Source organism: Cetorhinus maximus, chromosome 15, assembly GCF_964194155.1.
Source record: "Cetorhinus maximus chromosome 15, sCetMax3.hap1.1, whole genome shotgun sequence".
Taxonomy (NCBI): Eukaryota; Metazoa; Chordata; class Chondrichthyes; order Lamniformes; family Cetorhinidae; genus Cetorhinus; species Cetorhinus maximus.
Genome location: NC_135893.1, coordinates 98,478,292 through 98,498,532, shown reverse-complemented (window position 1 = coordinate 98,498,532; position 20,241 = coordinate 98,478,292).

The following is a 20,241-nucleotide window of genomic DNA, read 5'->3' as shown; positions in this document are numbered from 1 at the left end:
GCAAGTGACTGGAGCAATTGGAGGGAGGTCTCGTGGTGATGGGATTGCAAGGAGCATTATCAAAATTTGAAAGTGAGAGGTGTTAAAAGAGCTAGGGGGAGGGTACATGATGCCTGGTGTGTCGTTTCTGAATTACCCATTGATTGTTCATGCATTCAAAGGCTCTCCTGAATCAGGGAGAACAGCGTGCGAGCATTGTAGAAGTTCTTTAATGCTAGCAAGGAGTAATACCTCATTCTGCATGTATTACTAAGGTAGTTCGAGGTTGTGTCCTTGTACACACATGAAGATTGAGAATGGTCACAACACACCCTTTATTTTTGGTCTCCTGCACAGGTGAACCATCGCCAGCTGTGAGCGCCAGCCCTGAGGGACCCACACTAACCTCCGAGGAGGAAGAGGCACCCCCGGAGGGTGCAGTGTCACATCCTCGTCCTGCGCCAACACAGATACTGGCACCTCGGCAGGGTTTCGCACAATCTGGTGAGGGCCCTTCTCAATCACACATGCAACCGTCAGAGACTGTGGTGGAACAGGCCTAGGACAGTAGGAGGCGTGCTCAAGGTGATCCAGAGAATGAGTCCCAGTCGGATAATGAGCCTCTGGAGTCATCCGTAAGGCAGCAGAAGCTGGAAATCCAGCACAAGGTGCGTGGAAATTGGGCAGAGATACAGGAGAGGTTGTGTGCTCTAGCACAGGCTGTGGAGGTGTCCACCCAGGGCCATGTGCACTGTGATCACCCACTCTTCAGAGCGCTCAGTTTCCTGTATGGGCAGACTGGTGATTGTCCTGCAGGGCCATACCCAGCAGATTGCAGAAGCGGTCATGGGTATGAGCTCTGACCTGCACTCCATCGCCCTGGCTCTGAGCTCAGGGGCCCAGAGTCAGGGAGGCAGGAGGACTGGGAGCCTGGACACTCAGCCAACTCCTGGTCCCTCTCAGGAAGACAGGGAAGACCAATTGGCCCTCCTGGTGGAGGATGAGCATCAACTGTAGCCATCTGGAAGCGCCTCTGATGGGGGCAGCCTGCCCTCCACTCCCGCACCATTGGCACAGTCAACCCTGATTACCACGGCAACAGAAGAGCCCGCTGCCACTCTGCAGGAGACTTCTAATGTGGCGGGGCCCTCAAGGCCTCACCCCCCACAAAGAGATGCCCACCAAAGTCATCCAGGGGAATGGGGGCAACCGGATCAGCAGTCTCTCTCCAGTGCAGCTGAAAGCGAGGGGGGAGCATTGCGCTGGAGCACATGGAGGAGATTTAGAAAGAATCCACAACAGACATATGATTTTATGTGGATTATGTATCCTTGGAATGGGGCCATTGGCCATTTGAAAATAAATTACGTGCTTCATAGTCATCATGCAGAGGTTCAGTAGATTCTTTATGGTTTAAGGAAATGATGGGAGATGTGGTCTTTGCAGATTATTATGTGAAGGTGTGTCAAGGTGCAGTCAGTGGATATTATTGTAGTCAGCAGGTATTATTGTAGTCAGCTGGTATTATTACAGTCAGCAGGTATTATTACAGTCAGCGGGTATTATTGTAGTCAGCTGGTATTATTGTAGTCAGCAGGTATTATTACAGTCAGCGGGTATTATTGTAGTCAGCGGGTATTATTGTAGTCAGCTGGTATTATTGTAGTCAGCGGGTATTATTGTAGTCAGCAGGTATTATTACAGTCAGCTGGTATTATTACAGTCAGCTGGTATTATTACAGTCAGCTGGTAGTATTGTAGTCCGCTGGTATTATTGTAGTCAGCGGGTATTATTGTAGTCAGCAGGTATTATTGCAGTCAGCTGGTATTATTGTAGTCAGCAGGTATTATTGCAGTCAGCTGGTATTATTACAGTCAGCAGGTATTATTACAGTCAGCGGGTATTATTGTAGTCAGCTGGTATTATTGTAGTCAGCAGGTATTATTACAGTCAGCGGGTATTATTGTAGTCAGCGGGTATTATTGTAGTCAGCTGGTATTATTGTAGTCAGCGGGTATTATTGTAGTCAGCAGGTATTATTACAGTCAGCTGGTATTATTACAGTCAGCTGGTATTATTACAGTCAGCTGGTAGTATTGTAGTCCGCTGGTATTATTGTAGTCAGCGGGTATTATTGTAGTCAGCAGGTATTATTGCAGTCAGCTGGTATTATTGTAGTCAGCAAGTATTATTGCAGTCAGCTGGTATTATTGCAGTCAGCTGGTATTATTACAGTCAGCAGGTATTATTGTAGTCAGCTGGTATTATTGTAGTCAGTGGGTATTATTGCAGTTAGCTGGTATTATTACAGTCAGCTGGTATTATTACAGTCAGTTGGTATTATTGCAGTCAGCTGGTATTATTGTAGTCAGCGGGTATTATTGCAGTCAGCTGGTATTATTACAGTCAGCTGGTATTATTGTAGTCAGCAGGTATTATTGCAGTCAGCTGGTATTATTGCAGTCAGCTGGTATTATTACAGTCAGCGGGTATTATTGTAGTCAGCTGGTATTATTGTAGTCAGCGGGTATTATTGCAGTTAGCTGGTATTATTACAGTCAGCTGGTATTATTACAGTCAGCGGGTATTATTGTAGTCAGCTGGTATTATTGTAGTCAGCGGGTATTATTGCAGTCAGCTGGTATTATTGCAGTCAGCTGGTATTATTGTAGTCAACAGGTATTATTACAGTCAGATGGTATTACTGTAGTCAGCAGTATTATTGCAGTCAGTGGGTGATATTGCACTCAGTGGGTATTAATGTAGTTAACAGGTATTATTGTAGTCAGCAGGTAGTATTGTAGTAAGCAGGTATTATTACAGTCAGCAGCATTATTGCAGTCATCAGTTTTATTATTGTCAGCAGGTATTATTGCAGTCAGGTGGTATTATTGCAGTCAGCTGGTATTATTGTAGTCAGCAGGTATTATTACAGTCAGCTGGTATTATTGTAGTCAGCAGTATTATTGCAGTCAGTGGGTGTTAGTGCAGTCAGTGGGTATTATTGCAGTCAGTGGGTATTATTGCAGTCAGCAGGTATTATTGTAGTCTGCAGGTAGTATTGTAGTAAACAGGTATTATTACAGTCAGCTGGTATTATTACAGTCAGCTGGTATTATTACAGTCAGCTGGTAGTATTGTAGTCCGCTGGTATTATTGTAGTCAGCGGGTATTATTGTAGTCAGCAGGTATTATTGCAGTCAGCTGGTATTATTGTAGTCAGCTGGTATTATTGCAGTCAGCTGGTATTATTACAGTCAGCAGGTATTATTACAGTCAGCGGGTATTATTGTAGTCAGCTGGTATTATTGTAGTCAGCAGGTATTATTACAGTCAGCGGGTATTATTGTAGTCAGCGGGTATTATTGTAGTCAGCTGGTATTATTGTAGTCAGCGGGTATTATTGTAGTCAGCAGGTATTATTGCAGTCAGCTGGTATTATTACAGTCAGCTGGTATTATTACAGTCAGCTGGTAGTATTGTAGTCCGCTGGTATTATTGTAGTCAGCGGGTATTATTGTAGTCAGCAGGTATTATTGCAGTCAGCTGGTATTATTGTAGTCAGCAAGTATTATTGCAGTCAGCTGGTATTATTGCAGTCAGCTGGTATTATTACAGTCAGCAGGTATTATTGTAGTCAGCTGGTATTATTGTAGTCAGTGGGTATTATTGCAGTTAGCTGGTATTATTACAGTCAGCTGGTATTATTACAGTCAGTTGGTATTATTGCAGTCAGCTGGTATTATTGTAGTCAGCGGGTATTATTGCAGTCAGCTGGTATTATTACAGTCAGCTGGTATTATTGTAGTCAGCAGGTATTATTGCAGTCAGCTGGTATTATTGCAGTCAGCTGGTATTATTACAGTCAGCGGGTATTATTGTAGTCAGCTGGTATTATTGTAGTCAGCGGGTATTATTGCAGTTAGCTGGTATTATTACAGTCAGCTGGTATTATTACAGTCAGCGGGTATTATTGTAGTCAGCTGGTATTATTGTAGTCAGCGGGTATTATTGCAGTCAGCTGGTATTATTGCAGTCAGCTGGTATTATTGTAGTCAACAGGTATTATTACAGTCAGATGGTATTATTGTAGTCAGCAGTATTATTGCAGTCAGTGGGTGATATTGCACTCAGTGGGTATTAATGTAGTTAACAGGTATTATTGTAGTCAGCAGGTAGTATTGTAGTAAGCAGGTATTATTACAGTCAGCAGCATTATTGCAGTCATCAGTTTTATTATTGTCAGCAGGTATTATTGCAGTCAGGTGGTATTATTGCAGTCAGCTGGTATTATTGTAGTCAGCAGGTATTATTACAGTCAGCTGGTATTATTGTAGTCAGCAGTATTATTGCAGTCAGTGGGTGTTAGTGCAGTCAGTGGGTATTATTGCAGTCAGTGGGTATTATTGCAGTCAGCAGGTATTATTGTAGTCTGCAGGTAGTATTGTAGTAAACAGGTATTATTACAGTCAGCAGCATTATTGCAGTCATCAGTTTTAATGTTGTCAGCAGGTATTTTTGCAGTTAGGTGGTATTATTGCAGTCAGCGGGTATTATTGCAGTCAGCAGTATTATTGCAGTCAGCTGGTATTATTGTAGTCAGCAGGTATTATTACAGTCAGCAGGTATTATTGCAGTCAGCAGTATTGTTGCAGTCAGCTGGTATTATTGTAGTCAGCAGTATTATTGCAGTCAGTTGGTATTATTGTAGTCAGCAGGTATTATTACAGTCAGCAGGTATTATTGTAGTCAGCGGGTATTATTGTAGTCAGCAGTTATTATTGTAGTCAGCAGGTATTATTGTAGTCAGCGGGTATTATTGCAGTCGGTGGTATTATTGTAGTCAGTGGGTATTATTGTAGTCAGCGGGTATTATTGCAGTCAGCGGGTATTATTGCAGTCAGTGGGATTTATTGTAGTCAGCAGGTATTATTACAGTCAGCAGGTATTATTGTAGTCAGCAGGTATTATTGTAGTCAGCAGGTATTATTACAGTCAGTGGGCATTATTGAAGTCAGCGGGTATTATTGCAGTCAGCGGGTATTACTGTAGTCAGCGGGTATTATTGCAGTCAGCGGGTATTATTGCAGTCAGTGGGATTTATTGTAGTCAGCAGGTATTATTACAGTCAGCGGGTATTATTGTAGCCAGCAGGTATTATTGTAGTCAGCAGGTATTATTACAGTCAGTGGGCATTATTGTAGTCAGCGGGTATTATTGCAGGCAGCGGGTATTTTTGCAGTCAGCGGGTTTTATTGTAGTCAGCAGGTTTTATTGTAGTCAGCAGATATTATGACAGTCAGCGGGTATTATTGTAGTCAGCAGGTATTATTGTAGTCAGCAGGTATTATTACAGTCAGTGGGTATTATTGTAGTCAGCAGGTATTATTACAGTCAGTGGGTATTATTGTAGTCAGCGAGTATTATTGTAGTCAGCAGGTATTATTGTAGTCAGCAGGTATTATTACAGTCAGTGGGTATTATTGTAGTCAGCGGGTATTATGACAGTCAGTGGGTATTATTGTAGTAAGCGGGTATTATTGTAGTCAGCAGGTATTATTGTAGTCAGCAGGTATTATTACAGTCAGCGGGTATTATTGTAGTCAGCAGGTATTATTGCAGTCAGTGGGTATTATTGTAGTCAGCGGGTATTATTACAGTCAGTGGGTATTATTGTAGTCAGCGGGTATTATTGTAGTTATCAGGTATTATCATTGTCAGCAGGTATTATTACAGTCAGCGGGTATTATTGTAGACAGCAGTATTATTTTAGCCAGCAGGTATTATTGCAGTCAGTGGGTATTATTGTAGTCAGCAGGTATTATTGTAGTCATCAGGTATTATTGTTGTCAGCAGGTATTATTATAGTCAACGGGTATTATTGTTGACAGCAGTATTATTGTAGTCAGGAGATATTATTGCAGTCAGCAGGTCTTATTGCAGTCAGCGGGTATTATTACAGTCAGTGGGTATTATTGTAGTCAGCAGGTATTATTGCAGTCAGTGGGTATTATTGCAGTCAGCAGTACTATTGTAGTCAACGAGTATTATTGTAATCAGCGGGTATTTTTGCAGTCAGCAGTATTATTGCCATCAGCTGCTTTTATTGCAGTCAGCTGTATCGTTGTAGTCAGCAACATTATTGCAGTCAGCGAGTATTATTGTAGTCAGCGGGTATTATTGCAGTCAGTGGGTATTATTGTAGTCAGCAGGTATTATTGCAGTCAGTGGGTATCATTGCAGTCAGCAGTATTATTGCAGGGAGCAATATTATTGTAGTCAGCAGTATTATTGCAGTCAGCAGGTATTATTGCAGTCAGTGGGTATTATCTCAGTCAGCAGGTATTATAGCAGTCAGCGGGTATTATTGCAATCTGCGTATATTATTGCAGTCAGCAGTATTATTGCAGTCAGTAGTATTATTGCAGGGAGCAATATTATTGTAGTCAGCGGGTATTATGGCAGTGAGCGGGTACTATTGCAGTCAGTGGGTATTATTGCAGTCAGTGAGTATTATTGCAGTCAGCAGTATTATTGTAGTCAGTGGGTATTATTGCAGTCAGCAGTATTATTGCAGTCAGTGGGTATTATTGCAGTCTGTGGGTATTATTGCAGTCAGCAGTATTATGGCAGTCAGCGGGTATTAGTTAATTGGACTGCTAATGAACTTAACTAACCAACAATTGAAAATTAGAATATGGTGTGTGGCCTCCCATTATCTAGAGCTGCACGGAGGGTGTATTATTGTTTTCTGCGTGATGACATTGAAACACGATCCGATGTCATCGCGCTGGATAATACATCAGCGCGGGAGCAATACAATCCTGTTTTCACTGCATATTGGTCAGGCCTCTGGGTGCAGTTTTGGTCTCTATATTTAAGAAAGAATATACTTGCATTGAAGGTGGTACAGCAAAGGTTCACTAAACAGATCCCTATGATGATAGGCTTAGTAAATTAGGCCTATAGTCTCTGGAGTTTAGAAGAATGAGACGTGATCTCATTGAACTGTACAAGATTCTGAAGGGGCTTGATAGGGTGGACACTGAGAGATGGTTTCCATTGGCCGGGGAACCTAAACACAGTGGCACAGTCTCAGGATAAGGAGCCAATCATTTAGGACTGAAATGAGGGGAAATTACCTCACTCAAAGGGTTGTGAATCTTTGGAATTCTCTACCCCAGATGGTTGTGATACTCCAGTGTTAAGTATGCTTAAGGCTGGGAGAGTCAGATTTTTGGGAATCAAGGGACATGGGGAGCAGGTGGGAAGGCATAGTTGAAGCCCAAGATCAGCCATGATCATATTGAATTGCAGAGCAGGCTTGTGGGACTATCTGGTCTACTCCTGCTCCTATTTCCTGTGTTCTTAAATTAGAGGAGTATCTCGAGGTTTCCGAAATTGGCTTCAGAATATTTAGTTCTGCCAGGCGATTGCACAAAGTAGGTAAATCATTTTTTTTTCATTCCCAGGGTGTAAGTGTCACTGATCTATTTATTGCACATCTCTAGTTACTGAGAATGTGGTGGGGGAATCTTCTTCCTGAACTACTGGAGCAGTTTGATACAACTGACTGGCTTGTTAGACAACTTCAGAGAACAGTTAAGAAGTAGATGAGGAACGGGAGTCACATATAAACCAGACTGTGTATACTTGGCAGATTTCCCTTGCTAAATACCAGTGAGATTTTTATGATAATCAGAGCTTCGTGGTCACTTCTATTGATGCCAGTATTTTAATTTACAGAGTTTTTGAACTGAATTCAAAGCTGGGCTCTGGTTGGCTAGTCCAGTAACACAACCACTGCACACCTAACACTGATTGGTGCACAATTCTTGATAGGACGCGTTTGATGGGCCAAAGAGTCTTTTTCCATTCTTCATTCCACAGGTTAATGTCCCAAACTGCGGTGTAAATACAACGCGCAAAGCCTCATTCAACAGCACCTTCCAAACCTGCAGCCTCCACCAGCTACATGTACAAGGGCAACAGACGCATGGGATCACCACCGCCTGCAAGTTCCGCTCCAAGTCGCACCCCATCCAGACTTGGAAATATATTGCTGCTCCTTCACTGTTGATGGGTCAAAATCCTGGGACTCCCTTCCTGACAGCACCATGGGTATTACAGAACCATTGAGAGAAACTGTTTGAGAAGATGACTCAAAGGGCAACTAGGGATTGATAATAAATGCTAGCTTAGCCAGGGATGCCCAAGTTCCATGTTCCCTCTAAGCTGCCTGGCCATGTTCCACACAGCTCATAATAAGTGATAAGGCACACATATATTGCCGTTTTAAGAGTGATAAAGTTGATGAACAGACGCCAAACAGACATTTGCAAACAAAACTGTTTGGATGGATGTAAAATAAATTATCCAGATGATTCCATTCAACCCCATCATCGCTCCTAACACTTTTTGATCAGGGCCCACAACACCGCTGGTTTATAACTTGCGGCTGGTTTTACTATGGTTACTGTCCAAGCTAAGCAGCTGTTGAGGTTTTCATTTTCTGAGAAACTCAGATGGAAAAGAGAAACTGCCAGGGACCAGTTAGGGGAAAGTGAAACTTCAGAAATAGAGGTGAAATAGAGAACATGGCCAATGGGACATTAGAAATGGTATGACTGTCCTTGCAGGTCCAGTGCACACATTCTAATTCTTCGTCCTAAACTTTAATTAGCCCCTGTGTGCCTCTTACAGTATGACTGTAAGACTATTACCTGTTAATATGATTATCTGTTAAACTTTATATCTAGAATATTTTGAAGAAGCCTAAAGTCTGGATGCTAATAATGACTTCAATGTAAGAGTATTTGTCTAACCAACATGCAAAAAAATATGCAAAAGCATTTTCACAGGTTCACTGAAAGAACTGAAAGGTGTGTCTTTATTTTTGGGTTGGTTTAGACCATGATTAATGGTTAACCCTGATTGTGATAAACTGGTTACTAACATGCGACAACCGAGTTTTCCTGTCACCTCGAATGAATGGAAAGTATCGCACTGTACAGGAAGCTTTGCAAGTCTGCATCCAGCGGGTATTTAAGAAATTCACCATCACTTCCGGTTGCACCAGCTCAACCTTCAACCCGACTGAGGAAGAGTTTTTAAGGACCAGAATCTCAAGCCCAAGACTAAGGTCATAGTCTTCCGGGCAGCAGTGAAATCTGTGCTCCTATATATTTCGGAGGCTTGGGCAACCTACAGCAGGCACCTCAAAGCACTGGAGAAGTGCCACCCAGCGGTGCCTTCACAAGATCCTCCAAATCCAGTGGCAAGACAGATGGTCCAACAACAGTGTCCTCTCCCAGGCCAACATACCCAGCCTCAAGGTGCTATTCACTCCAAACCAGCTCCGCTGGTCGGGACGTGCCTGACCCCAGACTCCTGAAACAACTTCTCTACTCGGAACGTTGTCACGGCAGGAGACTCCCAGGAGGATGGCGGAAACGCTTCAGGGATGTTCTCAAAGCTTTCCTGGGGAGGTCAAACATACCCCACCGAGTCCCTGGCTTGTGACCAACCAAAATGGAAAAGGATCATTCGGGAAGGCAGCGAACACACCGAGAGACTTTGTCGAGAATGTGCAGAGGCGAAGTTGAGGCGTTAGAGGGAGTGCAAAAGCCTCCAAGCAACTCATCTGCCCCACCCTTAGAGCACCACCCGCCCCGCGTGTGTCAGAGTCCACAAATGGCGCATTGGAATGGTCAGCCATCTCAGTGCCCATCCAACCCGACTGGAAGCAAGTCCTCCTCATCCTGAGGGACTGCCTAAGAAGAAGAGCGAAGAAATTTAGAAAAAGAGCTGTTCACAATTATCGAACCATTAACAGGCAATCATCACTCTAACAACTGGTACACACAGAGAAAATGTTAATGCTTGGAAAATCATGTACAGTATGTATTCAAGTGCGCAAGAGCCCCTACCCCTGTACCCCTTAGCAACCTTCTCTGGGAATGCGGTCTCATATAATTACCCCGATCAAACTACATTATACAGGCTAAGGTATTGTTCCAAATTCACTTACACATAAAATAATACATTTCTGTCCTGCGACCTCACTGTTCACACTCAAAAAGCTGGGCAGCAAGGACTTGAAAATGAACCCCTTGGCCTCTAAGCAATTCATTCCAAGAATTTATGACAAGATTGAATCTTAATTGTATCCAAAATAAATGTCTTGTTTACATCGTTCTAAATAACACTGGGCTTGATTGAAATCAATGTGGATAAACATAGACAGCTTCTGTAACACATGGTTGCTCTCCAATGCTACTTGTATGCCTGGGTGGCAAGTTAAAAATCTACCCCATTATGCCATGAGGTGGTAAAACACATAGGGGGTAATTATTATTTTCAGTGTTTGGGTGTCATATTGGCAGAGTAGATCATTTGCCTGTTACTGAATAACAGAATGATATAGCATGGAAGGAGGTCACTTGGCCCATCATGTCGATACTGGCTCTCTGAAAGAGCTATTCAATTGGTCCCATGGCTTTGCTCTTTCCCCATAGCCCTAAAAATGTTTCCCTTTAAAGTACATAACCCATTCCATTTTGAAAGTTAGAGTTGAATCAGTGCCCACCAGCCTTTCAGACAGTGCACTTTAGATCTCAACAAGTCACTGTGCTGTCTTCAGTTGCCTGGGTCCCAACCTCTGGAATTCCCTCCCTACACCTCTCTGCCTCTCTACCTCACTTTTCTCCTCTAAGACACTCCTTAAAACCTACCTCTTTGCCCAAGCTTTCAGTCACCTGACCTAATATCTCCTTATGTGGCTCGGAGTCATACTCTGCTTTATGAGGCACTTGTGGAACACCTTGGGGCGTTTCGTCATGTTAAAGGCGCCATATAAAGATAAGCTGCTATTGTTGTGCAAAACGATTCTCCTCACCTCCCACTGGATATTTTTTTTTTGCCAATTATCTTAAAATCTGTGTCCCCACCCCATTACCTGGCCCTCCCACCCACATGGAAACCACCCACCAATGCAGTGCAATGCTGCTGGCTAATATCGATCAAAATCGTGGGGGTGGGGGTGGGGGTGAGGGTGGGGAGGTTGTATAACTGGCTGGTGATCCAGCAACGCCAGATTTACACTTGGGGGGCTGAAGTTGAAAATTGCCACCATACACTCTAAAACCCCCCAGTCCAACCTCAGCGGAGTGTGAGGCAGAGAGAAGGCACTTTTCCACAGGATAGGCAAGGGAAGCTGCATATCTCTTAGGCACTTGGCAGCAGCAGACAGCTGCACAACATTATAAGCAAGGCTCCAGGGATCAGACCACTTGCTCAGTCCTCCCAGCTGGGTGTTCAACAGTGTTATTTAACACAGCCCTTCACCTCCGGAGTGAGAAGCTCCCTCCCCTAAACCCCAAGTGAGAATACCTCCGTCAGGTAAAACCGAATGCAGAAAGAGGTTCATTAACTTGACCTGGACGGAGCCAATGAGGAATAGCATCAGTTTCTATTTTCTCGTAAAGATGAACGTGTTCAAAGGTTATTCGAAATCAACCAAAATGCAAACACCCATGTTCACCAGAAGTTCACAAGGTGACAGGGTATAATTAAATCATTGCGTGCTGAGAGGGATAATCCTTCCAATGCTGCCAGCTGTTCAGTGGAAACCTTTGCACAACCAACAGAGAAAAGGAAATATTTGCTTTGATACAATGTCTTTTATGTCCCCAGAACATCCCAAAGCATTTCACAACCAATTTTATCCTGTATTTGAGTTGCAGCCTGTGCCCTCCACAGGATGGGCCGGAATGTTCCAAGGAGGGGTGATCGCCATCAGGCTCCCCCTCCACTCCTACTGACTTGTCTTTGCTCCCGGGCTCTGCACTTCTCACCTGGGCTTCCAAAGCAGATCTCTTCAGAAGTGCAGAGCGTAGCTCAGGATCACCCGGGGAGGGGTGGGGGTGGGGGGAAATCACACCCCCCTTTTTATGGTACTAGCTGCCACATTCAGGCCCATTTAAATATCCCAAAGCCACTTTGAGAAGCTACGGGGAGAAGGTAATTGTGTAAGGTAAGTGGGAGAGGGGGTAGGGTGGCAACTGGGTGGGTGAGGGGGTAGGGTGGCAACTGGGTGGGGGAGGGGGTAGGGTGGCAGCTGGGTGGGTGAGGGGGTAGGGTAGCAACTGGGTGGGGGAGGGGGTAGGGTGGCAACTGGGTGGGGGAGGGGGTAGGGTGGCAACTGGGTGGGGGAGGGGGTAGGGTGGCAGCTGGGTGGGTGAGGGGGTAGGGTAGCAACTGGGTGGGGGAGGGGGTAGGGTGGCAACTGGGTGGGGGAGGGGGTAGGGTGGCAACTGGGTGGGGGAGGGGGTAGGGTGGGTCAGAGAGGTGGGTGAGGGGGTAGGGTGGCAACTGGGTGGGGTGAGGGGGTAGGGTGGGTCAGAGAGGTGGGTGAGGGGGTAGGGTGGCAACTGGGTGGGTGAGGGGGTAGGGTGACAGCTGGGTGGGTGAGGGGGTAGGGTGGGTCAGAGAGGTGGGTGAGGGGGTAGGGTGGCAACTGGGTGGGTGAGGGGGTAGGGTGGGTCAGAGAGGTGGGTGAGGGGGTAGGGTGGGTCAGAGAGGTGGGTGAGGGGGTAGGGTGGGTCAGAGAGGTGGGTGAGGGGGTAGGGTGGGTCAGAGAGGTGGGTGAGGGGGTAGGGTGGCAGCTGGGTGGGTTGGGGGCTGGCATGGCAGGTAAGTAGGTGAGGGGGTAGGGTGGGTCAGGAGGGTCAGGAAACGGAGGGAGTCAGGTGACCCGGGCTGTAGTCAGGTTGTGAGGGTAGTAAGGGGGTAATCGGGTGGTCAGGGAGATAGTCGGGTTTTGGGGTGGGGGTATCATATTTGGGTCAGGTGGGGTAATTCGGGGGGGATTCCAGTGGGGAGTCGCGGAGTGGGGGTAGTCGGAAGGTCCAGTGGGGAATCGGGAGGTCAGCTGGGTGGGGTGGGTAGTGGGGAGGGTGGGGTTCCATTGGGGAGTTAGGGGCTCAGTAGTATAGTTACCCAGGAGTTAGAAATGGTTTTAATCCTTCTGACTTTTCCTGGGTAACTGTTCTGGTAAGTGAGTCGGAACTATCCAAATTCTTCTTCCAACTCAGACTTTCACAGCGTTCCAGGCGCAGGGGAATTGCCTGTTGGAAGTCCAAATTTCCCAGGCAATTCCTGCATAGTCAGTGCATCGGGATTTCTGAGGGGTTCCCCCAGGGCACCTTGGGGGGTACCTCTGGGATACGAGCCTCCGGAGATCAGACATTCTGGCCCAACGTAGGGCACTTGGTTAATCATTACATAATAAATGCATTATTCTGTGGGGAGATGCTGGAGCTGTGGTAACATCATTGAACTAGTAATCCAGAAGCACAGGTTAATGTCTCTGGGGACATGGGTTCAAATCCCACAGCAGCTGCTGGAATTCAAGTGATAAAATCTGAATTGAAACTACCCCAGACCATGGGCTGAATTTTCAGGTCGATGGGGAGGGCCTGGGATCAGCTGGGAAATGGGCTATTGTCTGCAATTGACCCATGACTGTGATTTCATGTTGGCCAATTAAGGCCTGCCCAGTGTGAAATGGGGCTTCCCAATGGTCGGGAAGGGCTGGATGGGGGCGTGACGTGTGCCGGGTCCAATGGTGACCTGGCGGACAGTTTAAAAAGGGCACAGGCAGCTCCTTGAAGGCTGCTGGTGAAGAAGTACCTGTGGCCTCTGATGAGGCTGCGGTGACTGGGGGGATGCCAGCCATGGCACTGGCCGCTCCCACCCAGGCGGGGCCAGCACAGGCTCCACTGGCCAGAAGACAACCACCAAGGTCATTGAGGTCAACAAGACAGCAGAGTCAGCAGCTGCCCCCAGTGCCAACACTCGCAAACATAAGTTTAAGGCGCCATGATCACAAGAGGGGCTGGTCACAGGTGATCTTCTGTTCTGCTATGTTTGGTTTATATGTCTATGAGTGCGGACATCAACACCAGTAATGGTCATGTCAGTGTGATTTCAATGTGACAATAACATTAAATTTGCTTTTGCTGTGATGGCCTTAGTATGCTTCACCTTTTATTTTTGGTGTAGGGTACGCCAGTATGTAGACGTGAGTGGCTCTAAACTTTAATACACAGGCACTGCATGGACTCTGGGTTCACATGACAGGGGCATTTCAGACATCCTGGATGTAGGCAGCAACCCTGGCATGAGATGGGAGCAGTTATTTGGTAGCCTAGCTGAAGAAGCATTGGATCGAGGCATCCTTGGTGTCCCTGCCTCCCTGGAGGTTACTGGGGTCTGCCTCCATGTCCTCAGCGTTCTCACCCTGCTCCTCTCCTGACTCACTACTGGATTCATCCTCTGTGGCCTGTGCAGCTGCCTCAAGATCCTCTTCCTCCAGTGGGTCCCCACCTTGCCAGTGCCAGATTGTGGAGAGGGCAGCATGCAACCACTATCAGTGACACCCGCTCTGGGGGGTATTGTAGTGCCCTCCCTGAATAATCCAGGCATCAGAAGCGCATCTGCAGAAGACCTATGGTCCTCTCTATCACTGCCCTTGTGGAGACATGACTCCTATTATTACGCTGCTCTGACTCTGTTCTTGGGTGGCGGAGAGGCCATTAGCCACCTTTTCAAGGGATAGCCCTTGTTACCCAGCAGCCATCCATCCAGTCGGGTTGGAGCATTGAAGAGCCTCGGCTCCTGGGAGTGTTTGAGGATGTAGGCGTCACGGGAGCTGCCTGGGTATCTTGCACAGACTTGCAGAATCAGCATCCTGTGGTCACACACTATCTGCACGTTCATGGAGTGGGAGCCCTTCCTGTTGATGAAGGCACCGGGCTCACCCGCTGGCACCTTGATGGCCACATGTGTACAGTCGATGGCACCCTGGACACGGGGGAAGCCAGCAATCACTGCAAAGCCTCTGGCTCACTCAGCCTAGCTGGCCTCATCCGAACGGTAAAGAATAAAGGTCAGTACCCGCCTGAACAGAGCTTCTATCACCAGCTTGACACAACTGTTGACAGCTGATTGGAAGACTCCACACAGACGCCCCACTGAGCCCTGGAAAGAGCGGAGGCATAGAAGTTGAGGGCCACTGTGACCTCAGAGCCACTGGCATGGGATGTCCACCCACACAGTCGGAGCTGATCTCAGGCCCGATCACCTGATAAATGGAGGTCACATTCTCCCTGGAGAGACGGAGCCTCCTTCGGCACTGCAACTCAGACATATTGAGGTAGCTGCATCGCCGCCTGTAAACCCTGGCAGCAGGATAGTGGCTTCTTCTGCAGCCCCTTCCACCTTGGACTCCCAGCTGGCCCTGCGCCCACTGAGCCTGCATCTCTCCTCCCACAGGTCCCTCCCCTGGAGCTGCATTGGGGCACCTGGCCTCCTCTCCCTTCTGCCCCTCTCTCCCTCCTCAGAGGAGGTGCCTCCAGCGGAGACCACAATCCCCATTACCAGGGTAAGGGAAGGCTACCTGATACCTGGAAGGGTCCACACGGTCTGAATCATCCGGGGGCCTGGAAGACACCAATGAAGCCTGGAAATGCTAACAATGAAGCCCCTGAACAGAGATGAAGCTACCAAGTACCAATAAGCAACCAGCAGAAAACTATCTCCAAAACTCCTCACTACTCACACTGACAATGCTGCTGACCCTTTAATCCCCCCACTGGATGAGGTTTTGCGAAATGTGGGCTGCCCGCCTGTCCGCTTTGCCTGTGCGACGAGCGGTAACTTGCACGGGCAACGTGAACTCTTGGTCAATTAACTTTTTAATGGCCTTAACTGGTCTCAGAATTGATGGCGGGCGTGGCTCTGACATCTGCACACGGCGGCCGATCAGAATACCAGGCAAGCGCGGGGTGGCGTCGGGACGCTCGCCCAACATCGTCTCGCGCGATTTCACGTCCGTTCGGGTCGGACACGCGCCCGGGGCCCAATCAGCGTAAAACTCTGCCCCGTGAAACTCGCACCAGTTGTCGTTAAAAACCCATCTGGTTCACTAATGCCCTTCAGGCAGGGAAATCTGCCGTCCCCACCTGGTCTGGCCTACATCGTGTGATTGACTCCTCACTGCCCACTTGAGTTCAAGGGCAATTAGGGATGGGCAACAAATGCTGGCCTTGCCAGCGATGCCCACATCCCACGAAAGAATAAGTAAAAAAATATTTGTGTGTGTGTGTGTGTGTGTGTGTGTGTGTGTGTGTGTGTGTGATTCCGGTATTTTCTATGTGCTGTGCATGTTATTCTACATACTGGGATTGGAGCACATGAGCAGTCACACTCCACCCCGCCTGGTAATTATAATGATTGGAGTGTCCAGTCAGTGCTAAGTGGCTGGACCCTTGAGTAGGGGACGCAAAATCACGAGAGGCTAACACGGGTTCAAGCTTGGCTCAAGCTGGGGTGGGCCTGCGCTACCTCAACCCAGCCTGCGTCTCTTAGAGAGAGGAGAGGCATTTTGGTTGGAGCGGGCTGCACAAGTGACTTTTGTCCTTGGAAAGACAAGAGGCTGGCAGATAGCGAGGTCATCCGGCACAGTACTGGAGGCCTTGGTGCAAGAGGTTGACAGGAGGTTAGCAGTTCTGTCATCACTGGAGATCCTCCACCCAAACTCAACGCAGTTTATGGGCAGAATCTTCTGAAAAATGTCAACCACTGTCGGAATGCCGCTCTGCTTCTGTTTACTTACCTTGCACCAGAACTCTGCATTTCTCACCCAGGCTCCCGTACCAGGAGCCCTCGGTAATGTGAAGAGTATCTGCTCCTGGAGTCCGCCCCTCATACAAGCCCCCACCCCCCTCCACTTTTTATGTCACTTAGCTGCCATATTCCGGTAAGTTTAAATGCCTCAGAGCCCACTTCCACGAGCTACAGAGAGGAGGTTAAGTGTGGAAGGTAAGTGATGAGGGGTAGGATGGGTGGGGACAGTCGAGGGTGAGGATATGGACAGGTAGTCGGAGAGTACTGGGGGTGGGGGTGGTGTGTTGGGGGGCAGTTGGGAGTGGGGGTAGTCGTGAGTCGGAGGGTTAGTTGGGGGGTGAGGGATTGGTGGGGGGGTGAGGGTTAGTTGGGTAGTCAGGTGGCGTGCTCGGGGGTGGGGGGTAGACAGGTGGTGTGAGGTGGTCAGAGGGTGTGGGCAGTCAGGAGGGTAGCCTGGGGTGGGGGTGTAGTCGGGTGGTTGGGGCAGGGTGGAATGATGGTCCAGTGTTGGGAGGGGTGGCAGTGGGGTTAGCCTTGGAGTCAGTAACATAGTCACTCAGGAGTTAGAACTGGTTTTAATCTTTCTAACTTTTCCTGGTTAACCATTCTGGTACATGAGTCGGAACCAAACAAATTCGCCAACTTTAAGTTGGAGTTTCAGACACAAGGGAATTGCCCATCAGAAGTTGAAATTTCCCGGGAAATTCCCATAGCGTCCTTGCATTTTAGACTCCTGAAGGGTCCCCAGAAGACCCTCTGGATTACCTCCAGGGTCCTACCATCCGGAGGCCAGCAGACCTGGGCCAGTGAGTGCAAATAGAGGCCCAACGAGCTCACACACATGGGGTCAAAGTCAGTGAGCACATCTTCAAATGTTACATTTCACCATCTTAACCACCAGCCTCACACCCTGCCCAATGCACCAAGCCCCCATTTCTCACCATCATTCACAACTCTTAGCTAACACCCACATCCTCTACCACACCCTCACACTCTGAACACTACTGCAAGCCTGACGCCCACATTTCCCATCCTCTAAACACTGCCGGCCATTCAGCCATGACAGCCACATCCCCAAACACATTTCCGCTCACTGAGACAATTCCCCCTTTCTTGCAGGACATTAAGGTGGACATCATCACAACCTGACAGGCTTGTGCCTTTCTCCTTTCAGATACCCAGGAACTGTCACCTGGCCAGACTGCGGCGCAGGGGATGTGAACGAAGAGGAAGAAGTGACTGATGATGATAGAACGCTGTCACACAAACTCGCACTTGCAGCCATCTCCTCAGGTACTGGCACGGCACATACCTCAGAGGGCACAGAGGCGACATCTGCACGTTGTGCGTTACCAGGCACAGGTGGCCTACAGCTAGGGCGAGGGGGCAAGGGTAGTGTGCAGGTACCAGATCGCCAGAGCACGAGGTGGCGCACAAGTTCAGCTGCATGGAATTCACGTGAAGACTTTGATTAGACAAGGTATAGGAGGTGGTTCAAAACAAAATAAAAACAGAATTACCTGGAAAAACTCAGCAAGTCTGGCAGCATCGGCGGAGAAGAAATCAGTCAACGTTTCGAGCCCTCATGGCCCTTCGGCAGAACTGAAGCATAGTTTCAACAAGGGAGAAATATAAATTGGTTTAAGGTGGGTGGGGGGGAAGAGACACATTGAGGGTGTGGTGTGAGCAGATAATCAAAAGATGTCAGACACAAAAGGGTCAAAGAGGTGTTGAAGGTGGTGGTCTTTGTCTGAGAAAAGTGCTAATTAAGAATGGAAGACAGGATATTCAAAGTACAGCTCTAGTGGGGGTGGGGTGGAAAGACTAAAGGTTTTAGTTTTAGATTTAAAAATAATGGAAATAGGTGGGGAAAGAAGAATCTATATAAATTATTGAAAAAAAAGGCGGGTGGGGGGGGAAAAGAAACGGGGTGGGGATGGGGGGAGGGGGAGTTTAAGATCTAAAGTTGTTGAATTCAATATTCAGCCCAGAAGGCTGTAAAGTGCCTAGTCGGAAGATGAGGTGCTGTTCCTCCAGTTTGCGTTGGGCTTCACTGGAACAATGCAGCAAGCCAAGGACAGACATGTGGGCAAGAGAACAGGGTGGAGTGTTAAAATGGCAAGCGACAGGGAGGTTTGGGTCTTTCTTGCGGACAGACCGCAGGTGTTCCGCAAAACGGTCGCCCAGTTTGCGTTTGGTCTCTCCAATGTAGAGGAGACCGCATTGGGAGCAACGAATGCAGTAGACTAAGTTAGGGGAAATGCAAGTGAAATGCTGCTTCACTTGAAAGGAGTGTTTGGGCCCTTGGACGGTGAGGAGAGAGGAAGTGAAGGGGCAGGTGTTGCATCTTCTGCGTGGGCATGGGGAGGTGTCATAAGTGGGGGTTGAGGAGTAGGGGGTGATGGAGGAGTGGACCAGGGTGTCCCGGAGGGAACGATCCCTACGGAATGCCGTCAAGGGGGGTGAAGGGAAGGTGTGTTTGGTGGTGGCATCATGCTGGAGTTGGCGGAAATGGCGGAGGATGATCCTTTGAATGCGGAGGCTAGTGGGGTGATAAGTGAGGACAAGGGGGACCCTATCATGTTTCTGGGAAGGAGGAGAAGGCGTGAGGGAGGATGCGCGGGATATGGGCCGGACATGGTTGAGGGCCCTGTCAACGACCGTGGATGGAAAACCTCGGTTAAGGAAGAAGGAGGACATGTCAGAGGAGCTGTTTTTGAAGGTAGCGTCATCAGAACAGATGCGACGGAGGCGAAGGAACTGAGAGAATGGGATGGAGTGCTCAGCAAAGGACTTAGTTTCATACCCTTACGCCCTCATCTCAATGAATTTCGGGCTCGGCATGATGCTGAACTCTTCTTCCGCCGTCTTCGTCTCCGTGCTCACTTCTTTGGGCAGGAGTCCTCTCCCCGTTCAACGGATCCTTTTACCCACCTCCAGTATTCTCCCTCCACTTGGACCCCTCCCTCTGGATTCTTACCTTCTCTTGATCTTTTCATTGAGAACTGTCGGCGTTACATTAGCCGTCTCAATTTCTCTGCTCCTCTCACCCATTCTAATCTGTCTCTCTCTGAACTCACTGCACTCCGTTCTCTCAGGTCCAACCCCAACATTGTCATCAAACCCGCTGACAAGGGTGGTACTGTTGTTGTCTGGCGCATTGACCTCTACCTCGCGGAGGCTGAGCGTCAACTCGCAGACATTTCCTCCTACCTCTCCCTGGACCATGACCCCACCACAGAACATCAAGCCATTGTTTCCAGGACTGTCACTGACCTCATCTCCTCTGGAGATCTTCCTCCCACAGCTTCCAACTTGATAGTCGCCCAACCTCGGACGGCCCGCTTCTACCTCCTACCCAAAATCCACAAACAGAACTGTCCTGGCAGACCGATCGTGTCAGCCTGTTCCTGCCCCACGGAACTCATTTCTCGTTATCTTGACTCCCTTCTCTCTCCCCTTGTCCAGTCCCTTCCCACCTACATCCGTGATTCCTCTGACACCTTACGTCACATCAACAATTTCCAGTTCCCTGGCCCCAACCGCTTCCTCTTCACCATGGATGTCCAATC